Source organism: Equus caballus, chromosome 18 (assembly GCF_041296265.1).
Source record: "Equus caballus isolate H_3958 breed thoroughbred chromosome 18, TB-T2T, whole genome shotgun sequence".
Lineage (NCBI taxonomy): Eukaryota > Metazoa > Chordata > Mammalia > Perissodactyla > Equidae > Equus > Equus caballus.
This window is the reverse complement of record NC_091701.1, coordinates 3,474,413-3,490,993: the sequence shown is the minus strand read 5'-3', so window position 1 is coordinate 3,490,993 and position 16,581 is coordinate 3,474,413. Positions and strand designations below refer to the sequence as shown.

The window sequence follows — 16,581 nt, the reverse complement described above, 5'->3', positions numbered from 1 at the left end:
CTCAGAATACAATCCACTTATTTCGGCAATTGTGGCAGTTGCCCATTTACTCTAAGACTGTCCTTCCCTACACAGCTCGCTAAACACACACACACGCACGCACGCGCGTGCGAAATGAGGTCTACTATGCAGGGAGAAGCTTTTTGGGTAAGGAGACATACTCAACAGCAAAAGAACTGCAAGACAGCTACTTATACTGACCCATACTAATCTCCATTCAAACATTCGGCCAACCAAGGATCACTGGACATTTCAGAAAAATCAAACAGGAGGAAGAGAGAGACCAGGAAAAAGAAACAGATTAAGTGAGCCTAGGGAAGACAAGTAGGAACAAAAGACCAAACCAAACACACACAATCACCTTAATTACTATAAGTTTTAAGGGGGATATTCATTTAAAACAAACAAATAACAGTCCACTATGAAAAATGAAAAGACTAGAGAACCACTAGGAGATATCGGAAATTAACAATGCAATGGATTAAATAAAAAATTCATCAGAAGGGCTAAATAACAAATTGGGTATGACTGAAGATAGTACTCTAGAAGACAAAATAGAAGAAATTACCCAATACTTAGAGAAAAGGACAGACACAGAAAATATGAAAGAAGCCCAACATTCATATATTAAGAGTTCCAGGGGCCGGCCCCATGGCCGCGTGGTTAAGTTCGTGCGCTCAGCGTCGGCAGCCCAGGGTTTCACCGGTTCAAATCCTGGGCACGGACATGGCACTGCTCATCAGCATCCCACGTATCACAACTAGAAGGACTCACAACTAAAATAGATACAACTATGCTTTGGGGAGAAAAAAGGAAAAATAAAATCCTTAAAAAAAAAAGAGTTCCATAAGACAAAGAGAGACAATGGGAAATGATAATCAAAGGAAAAAAACCCTTTGAGATGTGAGATCACAGATTAAAGCAAGCCAAGAAAGATAAAGTTTAAAATACTTACACCTACAGTAAAAAAAAAAAAGTTCAGAGAGAAAAAGAGATCATTTAAAAAAATGTCAGAGGAAAATTAGGTTACATACAAAATAATGAGAATCACATTAGCATCTGACTTCTCATCAGCAGAACTGAGAGAAGATAGGGAAGGACTTCAAAATTCTGAGGGAAAAGAATTTCCAAACAAAAATGTGCAACCCAGATAAACAATGAGTCAAGTATGACAGCAAATTAAAGACCTCTCCAGACACAGGAATTTTGGAATTTACCTCCCAAGCACTCTTTCTGAAAAAATTCTTTGAAAAGGCAAAGAGGGGCCAGCCCTGTGGCTGAGTGGTTGGGTTCGAACGCTTCGCTGCAGTGGCCCAGGGTTTCACAGGTTGGAATCCTGGGCACGGACATGGCGCCGCTCATCAGGCCATGCTGAGGTGACGTCCCACATGCCACAGCTAGAAGGACCCACAACTAAAAATGCACAACGATGTACTGGGGGGCTCTGGGGAGAAAAAGGAAAAGTAAAATCTTAGGAAAAAAAAGGGCAAAGAAATGCCAGTATGACTGCAATCACAGGCACAGAAGACAACTAGTGCAAATGAGAGCAGCAAGTCAGAGAACCTGGTGAAGAATGTCTTCAAAAATAAAAAAAAATAATCAGGGTTGGCCTCGTGCTGTAGTGGTTAAGTTCGTCACACTCTATCTACTTCAGTGGCGTGGGTTCATGGCTTCGTATCCCAGGTGTGGACCTACACCACTCATCAGCCATGATGTGGCGGTGACCCACATATAGAGTGGAGGAAGACTGGCACAGATGTTAACTCAGGGACAATCTTCCTCAAGCAAAAAAAAGAGAAAAACTGGCAACAGATGGTAGCTCAGGGCTAATCTTCCTCAGCAAAAAACAAAATAAAAGTAAAAACAAAATCCATTTACTACGATTACAAAATTAAAAATCAAAAAATTTGCTATGATAAAGGCTTTTAGGGACATTAAGAAAAAAAGTAATTACAAAATTCCAAGAAGAACTACAGAAAACTAAATTGTGGCATTATTTTCAAGTTTACAGGATGACAGATTTAAGAAAACAGTATCTATTGGGGCCGGCCCAGGGTTCGCCTGGGTGCAGACATGGCACCGCTTGGCATGCCATGCTGTGGCAGGCGTCCCACATATGAAGTAGAGGAAGATGGGCACGATGTCAGCTCAGGGCCAGGCTTCCTCAGCAAAAAGAGGAGGACTGGCAGTAGTTAGCTCAGGGCTAATCTTCCTCAAAAAAAAAAAAAAGAAAAAGAAAACAATCTCACGTGATCTTGACATTCTTCAAGAAGAGCAACTCTTGACTGCCCCCAAGGTTTATTATTATAAACTTGATTATACTACTTGGTTCTGCACTCAAGAGTATTATTCATAGAAGCAATACTATTTATTGGTTTTCATTTTTTAGAATTTTTAAGTGGTTAAAAATCCTTGACAGGTTTAAGTAAAGGGAGATAAAAGGGAGAGAAACAGAAAGACATTGAAAGACATAGACTTCCTTATGTAACATCACAGTGAGTCAGGGAACGTTGCCTAAAGTTGGTGGCCCAAAAAAATAAAGAATTAAGAACATTTAAAGCTATAAAGGAAATCATCAAAACAGCTACAATTCATAATAATAAAACCCAGGAGTTGGAAGGCACCATTGGTGGTATATGAAATTTCTCATCTTTCATGACAGAAAGTAAAGAGACACTATCATAGACAGATATGCCAAGAAATATAAATATTATTTTAAATTCTGATGGTAACCACAGGAATAAATAAAAACAAATTAGTTTAAAAATAGATATCTCTGGAGAGTGGTGTAATGGACTGGCAGATTTTTACATTTCAAATTCCATCCCTCTATGGTGTTGGAGAAACGAGGTGTGCATATTATTTATAATTTTTAAAAATAAGGTTACACTGTCCAATGGTGGAAATTTTCTAAAATGTTAATGCTATGAGTTTTTGGCTAGACCACAACAACATTCTTATACTTTATCATTAATGACTCCAGGATGGTGAGGACAACTCAGAAGTATCTTCCAAAAGTTTAAGCATTCATATACTTTGATCCATCAAGTTTATTGTTAAGAGTCTATCCTAAAGGAAAATTTACATGAGTGGGAACAAATATAAAGGTACAAAGAAGTTTAGTACACAACTTTGTCTTAGCAAAAACCTCTTGCAAATCCTAAATGTCTATCAATGAGCATGGTTAAATAAGTTACGGTAGATAGATGCTATGGAACGTTATAGAGCAGTTACCTAAAAAAGACAGCAGTAATGATACAGAAAGATGACCATGATATATCGCGTCGTGAGAAAAGCAAATAGCAAAAGAATATATGTAGTATAATCCCATTTTGCATAGTGTTTTTTTAAAGTACCTTTTTATATATCCATAAGAATTGTGGAAATATACACAGACAATTATTAGCAGAATAGTGGTGAACTCTGGATGTGAGAGTGGCAAAAGGGAGGGGAAGACATTAACTTTTTGCTTCTAATCATTTGAACTTCTTCTGAATGTTTATTACCTTTGTAACAGGCAGAAAATTCTTAAGAAAACAACTTCAACATTAATCCCACCCTCATCTTTCCACCCCTCCAACCCCCATACTGCTGCATCATAGATAGCCTTCCATACGGCACATAGCAGGAATGTGTGAATCCAGACCTTACAATTGTCTCCAAATCTTACTTCCACGTGATACGTAGAATACAACTGTCGCCATGCATGACTAATGAAAAACATGCATCTTAATGTTGCATTTGGTCTTCAGCTTGGTTGGTCAGGGAATGGTGCTGCTAGTAAAGACAAGGTTGCGAGTGATATCCCCATACAGGTCAGTCATTGTTATGCAGTCGGCCTGTTTCTATATTCACCAGATGTCATCTTCCTAGTGACAGGACAACAAGGTGTGGCAAGATGGAAGTAAATCCATTTTAACTAACAGGAACACTTCTTAAAAGATACATACTGACAGTGGGTTTCGGTCTCATGGCTGCATTCTGAAGAACGTGTTTGTGTATTACGTGCGACCACAGTTTACACTGTTCTTTGCCAGTCAACCACACATAAATGACTGGACCGTGTCATCAATGCTTCCTAGAGAAGGAATGCTGGTTAGCCAGGTACCTGCAGCAACACTGCCTGTCTGTGCTCTGTGGGAGCAGAGTGATGTTGAGGGGGCGGACATGACACACACCACGAGGTTCTCAGTTTCCGGTCTTTAATTCTCTTTAGCCAACACATTGAACACAAAATCAAAGTAATGTGGCAGAGTGAAGGCTCCCCAACCTTAACTGTGCTTGACGAATGATTTTTCTCTCGCTACTCATTTTTATAAGAGGCAACAACAAAAAGAGAAAAATCAAAGACTGAAGAAAAACAGAAATAAGGACTTAAGGTGTGACCACAGTGCTAGTTCTATAAATCTAACAGTGGAGTATTTGATTTTTATCTAACTTAAAATATCTATTAAAAATGCCCAAATAAACAACTCACATCATAAAGATGAATCCTTTTTTTGGACTTTACATTTTTTCAAGATATTATAAACCTATTAAAAACTAGCAATGAAAAGAATATTCTGCTATAAATCTACAGAGTAACTTACCATATCTTATACTCATCAAATATGAATTTACCTAACCAGATCTCAGAAAAACAGCTAGTGGTTCTCAGGAAATAGACTAGCTATTATCATCTATTCAAAAAACAAAACAACCAACCAACCAACCAAAGGAAAAGAACAGAACTTTGGGACGGAGTATGCAGAACAGTGGGAGTTAATACTGGGGTTCTGAGATGAGAGTAAAAGTGTGAGGATTTATATAAATAAAGCTGTAAAAAATAAGTCATAGTTGCATTTCAATGTTATTTATTTAAATGTGGCTTACAACACAATTAATTGTATCACTAACACTTCTAAACCTAAGAATTACTACTGAGAATAGGGTAATCATATATGATATCCCTCCCAACTCTTGATCTATAATCTCCTCTTCAATAAATACCTTTCCCAATCAATTCCAACCTCCTAAGTTGAATTAACTTAAATGTATGTTGCTTTCTTTATACCCTCCACGTTTTTTAGCATCTTTCCTTGCACGTATATGACTTAAGCAACATTTACTTCAGGCCTGCAACGTGAGAAGTGCCTTCTTCTGTGTGCTTTTCGGACCCTCACAACAACCCTGTGAGGTAGGTATCATTAGCCCCACTTTACAGAAGAGGAAACGCAAACTGAGAAAGACTGATTTGGCCCAGTGGCAGAGTTGGGATTCAGAGCCAGACCTGCTGACTCTCAGATGAGCAATGTTTGAAGTACCCAAAGGAAAAACAAAGATTGCTGCAAGTAGAACCTATGACTGAACCTAGAATTTTGAAGTAGCTGAAGAAGAGGTTCGATAATATTAGTAATTTCTTCTTCCTTGTCACTTAACCATTGTAAACAGCAATTACACTATATTCTCCTATCATAAAATTTTAAAGGTAACAATATACAGAGCAGGGAATTTAACCCTCCCTTTTTGTAGAAGAGACATATTACAAATAGACTTGCACTCATCATTGACTATGAAAAGACACAGTAAACTGGTACTATTCCACCTCAATCCTTCTGCTAAATGGATAGTGGTAAAGAAGACATAAACACAAATCTATTTGCTATAGTAAATTATAGGAAGAGTGTATTCTGCGGGGATCATGAAAGTGGGTTGCTGTCCAGATAGATTTAGTTTCAAAATACAAAACCTTATCCAAGCAATTTAACCAAGAAAATGTACCACAAACCTATGTGACTAAATTATACGAGGATGCATTCTGGCATCTACACATAATTTAGACACAGATAAAAATGATTATGTAGTAAAATCTGTGGTAACTCTGGAATGTCCTTTCCCATGCAAAAATATGTAAATCAAATCTAAATGACAGTTCATTACAGTGTTTAAAACCCAAAGTTAACACATTTTTCTGTGGAGGATGGTCTTCAAGAGAAAACTTTAAAAAGTTATCATCCTTAATTTGGTCCAAATCAACTATATTCTAACACTACTACTGTTCTACCAAAAGCACCAAGATGTAAAAGATTTTGCAATCCAAATCCTTTCTCAAAGGTTTTTCAAGTTCTCATAACCATTCAAGGCTATCATGAACCTACGAAGATTTCAATAACAAAAGAACATAAAGATTACATTCTTTATTTCTATAGGAAAATTCTAGAGACCAATGGCAGAACTAATAGTAGCACATGAAGACACTGGTTTGCCTATGTGTCTTGCTTGTCTAATGGAGCTACACAGTTTGAATTCTCTAATCATGTGACACTATCCAAGTGTACTCTAGACTTTTAATAAATACTCATGGTTATTAAGTCCTAACTACAAACCTAACTTTTCCAGTTTTAAAACTTACTAGGGAGGCCGGCCCCGTGGCCGAGCGGTTAGGCTTGCGCGCTCTGCCATGGTGGCCCAGGGTTTCACCAGTTCAGATCCTGGATTCAAACCTAGCACCACTCATCTAGGCCATGATGCGGCAGCATCCCACATGCCACAAATAGAAGGATCGACAACTAAAAATATACAACTATAGACTGGGCGGCTTTGGGGAGAAGAAGGAAAAATAAAAATAAAAATAAAGCTTAAAAAAAAAAGATAAAAAACAAAACTTACTCAGTTTTTAACCAAATGATAAAGAATCAGTATTAAGGAGAATAATAAACTTATTATTCAAGGTGAAGATAAAATGGCAGAAGCCTATCTTGCAGTTCTCTAGGAAATAAATTTTGCTCTGAAGACCCCCACGATTTAAAGGTATCTCCAGACTTGCATGAGCAGATGCTCCATAAATATCTGATTTTAAAAAGTTACTACATTTAAAGTCACAGAAACTACCTCATAATCTTAGACACATTCTTCTGTTATAATACAATAAAGCAGTACTTATTTTAGAATATATATGAAATTAAGATACCATTACAAGAGAGGCTTTAAACCATGTCCAGACATCACTTGTACTGCTTATGAAGATAGGAATGATTGTTTGACCCCTTCTCCATACCCAGGGCCTGGCACCTAGCCTGGCATCTAGTACACAGCAATTACTTGAATAAATGAATGAATACAAATATCCTTTCAGTGATCTTTGATGCACATGACTAAGCTGGAGAAAGGAACTGTGAAAACATGGTCTTCTTTCACCTTACGTCAACCTGATGGTTCATAAGGAATTTTACAATTATTATTATTTTTTTTTTTTTTGGTGAGGAAGATTGGCCCCAAGTTTACATCTGTTGCCAATCTTCCTCTTTTTGCTTGAGGGAGATTGGCGCTGAGCTCACATCTGTGCCAATCTTGCTCTATTTTGTATGTGGGATGTCGCCACACCATGACTTGATGAGCAGTGGGTTGGTCTGGACCTGGGATCTGAACTCACGAACCCTGGGCCACCGAAGTGGAGCATCTGAACTTAACCACACCACTGGGCCAGACCCCAATTCTTAGAATTTTGAATTGTAAGGTATGTAACAGTTCTTAAATTTTAAAAACCTTTAAAATCTCTTTCATCTTTACTGCTTTATACTAACATAGACAATACAGAAAATGAACAGTTGATTCTTCCCCATTCTAAAGAATCTCCTGCAGCACTAAAAACTAATTCCTAGACACTAAACTTAGTGAGGTAAACCCTAGGATTCCCCCAGAGAGATTAATGCAAGAAAACTCACATATCTTAGGTCTTAAAAAGAACATGTTCATATTTTACCAACTACTTCTAGCCAGCTGAAACCTGACATGCGTGACATGCTTCCCAATTGCTCTGTGTTGTAAAAATATAGCTGTCAGTATCACCGCAGCTTATTCCAAGGACGTGCCCAATATGTCACTGCCACTAAATCATGACCCCCCTACCGCAGCTGGTCTCTACATAATGAAAGGCCATGGGGATTTAAATGCTTCTGAGAAAGGAAAAAAAGCAGGCCCTGACCTCTGAGAACTAATCTGATGCTCACAGCTAGCCTCAATGTTATTACAAACTGATCTGACATTCACAGCTAAACTATCCACTCTCCTGCTGGACAATCTCACTAAACTTCTACATCAAATTAAGTCATTCTGAGACCATGATGAAGTGAGACAAAAACGAGGTCAATGCACAACCCACAAAATACCAAACATCTCTCTTATGCTAAATGAGTGACAGCCCCTCACTTCCTTGAACCCTCCTCCAAATTACCCAAAGCCCAAATCCTATAATACAATCTTTGTAACAACTGAGACACCCCAGGGTTCTCTACTGTCTGTGTACTTTGCTGAAATGAGCAAAGAATCCAACTTGTTCAACTACAAGTGTGTCCCTGGTGGTCTCTGAAGTGTACTGACACTTGTAAATACTAATGGTGGAATGAAAATAAACTAGAAGTCCTAGGGTTACAAAATGACTCTAAAATATGACTTATTAATACACATCTCATAATTCACAGGGCGGGCAGCTTTGGATGACTTTGGTATAAGATTTCCTCCATTTTGCTTTTAATGTCAAGACCATGCTAAAACATGTTGAAAAGTTCAGATAAAGTAATAAGCATTACTGATAATCACATGAAAAATTGTTAAGGCGTAGGAGAAGCCTATCTAGCCAAGCTGATTAGGAGAAGGAGCAGTTCACCAAGAATGACTTCAATCAGAGGCATGCTCAAGGATCTGGGCTACACTCAGATTCAGAAGTATTTTAAAACAAAGACTCCAAGAACATACCTAACGATAATAAAGCCAAAGGTATACAGATAAGGTGAAAAGGGTAACTTTTTTTTAAACAATAGCGCCCATCATAACTAGGGAAAATTTGGGAAACAGGTTAGCTATGAGAAGAAAATGAGAATAAAGAAATGAATGAATAGAGAGAGAATAAAACGAGAATAAAATGAAGCAAGATTTTCACATGTACTTTCACTGAAAGATATTTTTAACGTGCAAAATCTCCCACTTTGCAGCTGAATGCTATTTTTCTAAGTATTAGTCACTTCCAAACAAAGGCAGAAAACCAAAAATGCCAACTTAGAACTAACAAGTTTCTACAACACAAGCCAATCTACTATAGACACTAAAATGAGCAATTTGTCAAAAAAACACATTTTTCAAAGCTAATCTATATGTTTAACACAAAAGTTAAAAACTAGGAGTCGTGAAGAACCTGAGGGGAATAATCATCAAAAAGAAGCCCCTCTCTGTCCCAAAGAAAAGGCAGAAAACACTTGGTTAATTGTCAACTATAAAATCAGCTTTTTAAAAAGCCTATGAAAGAAAATCACCCATTACATACCTTCCAGATAAAACTGGAAGACTTTCATGTCTAGGGGGTGGGGACAAGGGGTAAGTATACGCCAGTTCCCCAAGTGCCTGGCCTGGAAGATGTAAAGGTTTGCAGCTTCAGTCTGAGACTGCTAACATGAAAGGCACTGTCTTCAAAGGCGCATCATTTCTTAGGAACCTGCATTGTGTGAGACTTCTGCATTGTGTGAGAGAGAAACATTTTCACCACCACTGCCCTCTCTCTGTGTAACACGTATTACAATCTGATTTCCCTTGTTAAATAGGCATTACCACTTACTTTTTATGATGAAAACGTGGTTATTCAACAAGCAGAAGGAGCAATGATTTAAACTCATTTTCTGATGTTATCAGGCACTTCAAAACCATGACTTCAATATAACAATGAGAACCAGTTTTTTAAGAAATACTTAAAAGTTTGTTCAAAGACGATATATATTATACCAAGTAATGCCTATGTAACTTACAGTAAGAGAAGGAAGTTGTGGTCTCCCTGAGTCCATGTGGTAAATGAGGTATTAACAAATATTTTAGGGAACAATGGGCTAAATATTCATAAGTTACATTTCCTAAGTTTATATCCTTTCACCTTCATTTGCATTAGGGTATTAAAAATAATCTAATATGAAGACTGACCTTTCCACTAAAGCTGACCTCCTCTGTAAATCTCTCCTAAAATTTTTTTTAATACACATTCATTGCCTGGTGAATTTCAGCACATGTTTAATTCAAATGTGATTCTAAAATAATGATGAAGGAAACACCACAATGTCGATTAATCTCTCTTTACAGTCTATACACCAACGCGCTCAGCCTTATCCTTTACAAGAACCACAGTCCTCGGAATGCCTCCTCCAGGGCTGAGACTGCCCTCTACCATACTGAGCCCTTCAAATATCTATCATCTCATGGGCTCTAATCTCTAACGTCCAGTTCCTAAATCAGAACTGTGTCATATCTTATTTCCTCACTGTGAGAGAACAGATTTTTTTTTTTAAAGAGTCCAAAATATAAAGGCAAAAACTACATTAAAGACAGCTAATTCAAAAAGTTAAAGAATTTTATAGTAACTAATTTAATGATTTCTCTGCTAGAATTTAACAAATCAAATAAAATGCCTAGAAAATACTCTTGAAGAATTGTTTTAATAAACATTTTATTTTTACCCAGAAGACTCTTGGTAGTTTCTATTTGCATGGCACATTAAAATAGTATATCTACAAAAGTAAAAATGTTCTCAAAAATCAGATTGATAATACACCTGAAAAAGACATAAATAAAAGTTTCCATAAATTTCTGAAAACTAAATGATCTGATTTGACCATTACAAAACATATATAAAATATTAAGAACAGCAAACTTCTGAAGTATTTAACATTCAGGGTCTACAGAAAGAACGTTAAAACTGGGCCTGTACCATATAACCTCAAGAAAGAAGCAGGATTTAAGTTCAGAAATCACTAAACTTACAATGCTCTTTAATTCCTAATATCTCCTTTAATATCATCCTGTTTGCTCTTACAGTCACTTTATTAGTCCGGCCCATATCTGCTAGATCCTAGGCAAGGATTTAGCACCCACCCTGCAACAAACACCACCAAAGACTTCTGGAATAGAACAGGCTACACACTAGCCCGTCTGCTGTCAGCTGGCAAGTTTGATGGGATGGGGACAGAGGGTGATCAAGAAGCCCAAACAGATGACATTAGATTTCTGTATTTAAGTCTTGTCTATTGTGACAAAAAATATGTAGGATATACTTTCCCCAAGACTCCTAACGTACCAGTGATCACATAATCATCAAGGATGACAAACAGAAATGACAGTTACCGGAGCTATCACTAGATCACCCAACTTTACTACTAAATGGAGTCAGAAATTAATTATTGTGATTAAATTTGGTCAATAGGAAAAAACCTGTTCTTCCCCCAGATGAAAATAAAGGCTGTCCTGATGAAAGTCTGGATACCAACGACCACAGTCTGCTGCAGTGTGATGAGCTGTGAAAACTCGATTTTCAGTGTATTCAGCATTCCTGTTCACCACGGTACTTAGCCAGTTCACAAAACGTATTTGAAGAAATGAAAGAACTAGGGAAATGTTGGAAATGCTGCTTAAGGGACAAGGCCATGTCTTGTGAATTTATACCAGCAAGAGAACCAAGCACAGCACCTTGATCACAGTGGGTAATCATTAAATATTTGATTCATCTAACAATTAAAATAGAATCTTTAAATGCTTCCGTATGAAGTCTCAAAAGGGCCAATGCTAAGTATGGAATTTTTTACATCTGAAAACATTAGAAAATCACAACTTTGTTTAGACAAGTGGTCATATTTATGGACTACCTATAAATAAAAACCTATACTACTGTACTAACTAATGACAATGGCTGAAAAACATAAACGAGAAAAGTAAAATACACTTCTGAAATAATTTGTATCCTTAAACAGGCAGAGATATGGAAGCAGGCTCTGAAATCAGCTTTGGAAAGGACATAATGGATGACTTTGATTGAACACTCTTTATGACACTAGTTAAGTGCTTCTCATAAATTAACCAATTTAATTCTTACAACTCGGTGAGGTCAGTACTATTATTAATCCCCATTATACAGATAAGGACACACACACACAGTAGTGTGACTTGCCCCAGTGTCACACAACTGCTAAGGGCTAAAACGGTGACTAACATCCAGGTTCCCGAGCCTATGACTGTAATAATACACAATACTCTCTCTTTATATATTGCTTTTATTGTGTTGCTTTTAGTAACAAGAAACTAGTAAATAAAGCTAATCAGAAAAAAACAATAAAACATTACTTTCAAAAGAGCATGGATGCAAATCAAGGAAAGGAAATTATGACAGCTCTACACAAGGAAGTGAGATGACAGAAACCAAAAAATAACAAAGTAAACTTGAAAAAGAGTAGAGAAACAGGAAAAACAATTCAATGAAAATATCCTTGAAAGTCCAAACTATCTACTAAAAGGCTTAGGTGGGAAAGAGGCAGGAGGAACCTTTAGAGTGCCGAAAACATTCTGTATCTTGATGTAAGAGATGGTTAAATGGGTGTGTAAATATGTAAAAATATATTACTGTACACATAAGAATTGTGTGCTTTTCTGTATATGTGTGTATATAATTCAAAAGTGTAAATATTTAAAAAAATTTTTAAGGATTTGGTGATTTTGAGGCTCCATTCACTACTTCAAACAATAGGGTTAATAAAATGATCTAATGTCTCACCAAAGAAATTTTTAGAGCAGAAGTTGGCAACACGTCTTCGTGGGATGCACCCTACCCCTTCGCCCTTTGTAATGAATGTGCCTGCATGCCTGACTGTCAGACTTTTGGGTCTGCCCTAAAACATGAAACTGCAGTTAACAGACAACTAGCCCAGGTTACTGTCAAAGTGAACCAGCTATCTGGAAAGGGAATGCCTCCTACAGCCTTCCTGACAGCTGGCAAGCTAAACACAGCACAATGTCAGCAACAAAAAGCCTAACAGCTCACACAACAGTCCATTCTCTTACCATTCTGCAGGAAAAAATTTCCATAATCCAATCCAAATATGATGCCCTATATCCTCGCCACCTCCTACACACTAGACCCATAGACTATAAGTACTACTTTCATATAAAATCCTTTACATATGTGAGAATGACTAAACTTCTCTTAAGTCTCTTATCCACGCTGAATACTAAATTTCCCTCTACTCTTCCTCATGATTTCCAGACCCTTTCCCATTCTCATCATCTCCCCTGGATAATTAAGCTCCACCATTCTGAATATCTGTTTTTACTAAATGGGGGAGGACACAACACCTCAAGAATTCACACTAATCATCTAAAACCCAGGGTTATTTTTATACGAACTCTCATAAACCAGTCTATAAACTCTAGAATTGAGATTGAAAATCTAAGTGCACGACTTTACATTTATCTCTATTTAAAATTTTACATATTAAGTTTCTATTCATTAAGTTTAACATCACAGAATCTTTTTGAACCCTGACATCTAGAGAACTTCTGCTTGTAGTTTTTAATCCCCTGATTAAATCAATTTGCAAGGCAAGCCATCAAGATTAATAAAAAATGTTAAACAGGACAGAGGCCAAGTACAGAATCTTGCAGCATACAACACTCTACGTACTTGCCTCAAAGGTAACAAAGTTCTAATGAAAACTTAACTTTGGAAGTGACCTTTCAATCATGCAGCTATAAAGCCAAGATCCTTTACCACAATCCACAGATTAGTTCAAAAGACTGCCTATGGTTTGGCTACAACTTCCTTGACCCTCTCCAGTAATTCTAGAAAATCAGGGTTGTTTCAGCACGACTTATTCCAAACCCCTGGTCCTCAGTGAAAGCAGTAATGTCCCTTCATGAGCATTGTGTAAAGATTTCCTTCTCAGGGGCCGGCCCCGTGGCCAAGTAGTTAAGTTCAAGTGCTCCACTTCGGTGGCCCAGGGTTTCACCAGTTTGGATCCCAGGCACAGAGCTAGCACCACTCATCAGGCCATGCTGAGGCGGCGTCCCACACAGCATAACCAGAAGGACCTACAACTAGAATATACAACTATACTGGGGGGCTTTGGAGAAAAAGAAGAGGGGAAGAAAAAAAAGATGGGCAACAGATGTTAGCTCAGGTGCCAATCCTTAAAAGAAAAAAAAGATTTTTCTTCTCAGAGCCTGTATGTGTGTGCACTGGTACCTTCTAAAAAAGTTTTATGTGGGGCCAGCTCCGTGGCCGAGTAGTTAAATTCGTGCGCTCCGCTTCGGCAGCCCAGGGTTTCGCCGGTTCAGATCCTGGGCGCCGACCCGGCACTGCTCATCAGGCCATACTGGGGCGGCATCCCACGTGCCACAACTAGAAAGACCCACAACTGAAAACACACAACTATGTACCAAGGGCGCTTTAGGGAGAAAAAGGAAAAAAATAAAATCTTAAAAAAGAAAGTTTTATGTGTAGCAGCCATTATCAATTTAGTTCATTTCAGAAGAGCAGAGGTTACAAAGTATTCATTAGAAAAGGCAGTCATCAGGCTTGACAAGATCAAGAACTAGTAACTACTCTTAACATTTGATGACTCCTAGCCTCACAGATTACTTTTGTTTAATTACAGAAAATGTGTTTTGGAGATAAAATATTGAGCTCCCTGGTATGGAGTTTCTAGAACTCACCTTTGTATTCCTCGGTTCTGCATTCATGTTGATTTCCCTCAGTATTTCTTAATTGTTTTAATGTGGTAGAACACTTATAATTTCCACCTTTGACAAAACAAACCTGGAAACCGAGTGGGGACTCCCATACCCTTTGACAGGCAAAGGGAGATGGTGATGCTGGTTGCAGAGAATGCTCAACCTTCAACTTTTGAATACTTAACTTACAAAGGAGAAAAATATGTATAGAGCCCGAAAACAGCAACAACTCAGCCACTTTTTAAACTATGTATCCTAAACTGGATCTCTACATGATATCCTTACTTTTGCCAGTTCAGAAGTAGAGTCATGCGTCACCTAACAACCGGGATATGTTCTGAGAAGTGTGTCATTAGGTAACTCTGTCACTGTGTGAACATCATAGACTGTGCTTACCCAAACCTAGACAGTATAGACTATACACACCCAGGCTCTACGGTAATACCCTTATGGGACCACCATCGTATACGTGGTCCATCATTGACCAACACATCATTGTGTAGCGCATGACTGTACAGACAAAGGGGCACACGCTAGTTGGGGAGGGCTGTAACAAAGCAGCACAGCAGGGCCCGCCCCGATGGCCTAGTGGTTAAGTTTGCCACACTCCACTTTGGCGACCCGGCTTTGATTCCCAGGTGTGGACCTACACCACTTGTCTGTCAGTGGCCATGCTGTGGCAGCAGCTCATACACAAAAAGAGGAAAGTGGGCAGCAGCTATTAGCTCAGGGAAAATCTTTCTCAGCAAAAATATAAAGTAAAAAAATAAAGCAGCACACTGGGCTGTGGAGTTCTACCTACCCTACTCAAAGGCACCATAGGTGCCCTGTGGTGGCTGGGCCTTTCTGGTGTTCCCTAGAGACCAACGCAATATTTAACAGCAGCAGCAAGTTAAAGCAGATACAATTCACTGGACTAATCCAAATAACATGTGGTGATATTCTAACACCATGCTAAGCAGGTAAAGTTCTCTCCAACAGAACTAGACTAAAATACACTCAAGGGGAAGGAACAGCAAGAGACCTCAGTAGATCAGCCTTGAGAGATTCAATAGTGAGCTTTGCTGAAACTGAGACTATTCTATGAAACAATCTGTAAAAAAAAGGATAAATGACCCGAAAAATTACCATTTCTTACTTTAAACAGAAATTCTTATTCTGGTCTCTTTATAACTAAAGTAGGTGCTTCTTAGAAATTTCTGAGATACGATTTAAATCAAACTTTAAAATGATTTTCTGGTATATCACAAAAAAGTGAGTAAAAGAAAAAAGTGACTATGAAAAAAAGACAATATTTGTTTTGGTACTTAACCTCCCTCATTGACAAATAACTTATTTTTGATGATACCATATATATTTTGTTTTGTTTTGTTTCGTTTTTGAGGAAGATTAGCCCTGAGCTAACTACTGCCAATCCTCCTCTTTTTGCTGAGGAAGACTGGCTCTGAGCTCACATCCATGCCCATCTTCCTCTACTTTATATGTGGGACGCCTACCACAGCATGGCTTGCCAAGTGGTGCCATGTCCACACCCAGGATCCAAACCCGTGAACCCCAGGCTGCCAAAGCGGAACATGCGAACTTAACTGCTGCACCACCAGGCCGGCCCCGAGGATACCATATTTTAATCATATACTTTTATTACAGAATCTACCCACTAAAAATGAAAAAACCAAAAGCATATTACTTAACTAATATTACCAGCTCTTTCCAAAGCTCTGGAATTTAACTTAAAAACTATCAAAGACCTAATTAGCTGCAAAGCTCTACAATATAAGAAGGTAACCAATTCATCCACAAATAGAAATTTCAGCCTCTCTCAAAATAAACTGAAGCAGACAACTACAGAATATTCAACAAATGGTAAGATGCAAAAGCTCTTTCTGAAATTCAACTGCCTAAATTATTAATCAGTGATTTGTTGCTGTCAGAAAATGGAATCTTTATATTTAAGAGTGTCTGGGAATTGCTTTTGACTCTTAATTAAAACAGTGAATGACAGCATCAGCGTGCAGCTCTGCCATCCCAAGAAAGCTACAAATCTGTCTTCGGTACGCGCAATATTTAAAA

General features: G+C 38.0%; 1 protein-coding gene across 8 annotated transcripts in view; it reads right to left on the bottom strand.

Moving 5' to 3' along the window:
- Positions 1–16,581, bottom strand: part of WDR33 (WD repeat domain 33) — a 96,305-nt gene that overhangs the window by 33,058 nt on the left and 46,666 nt on the right. The window lies entirely within an intron of this gene.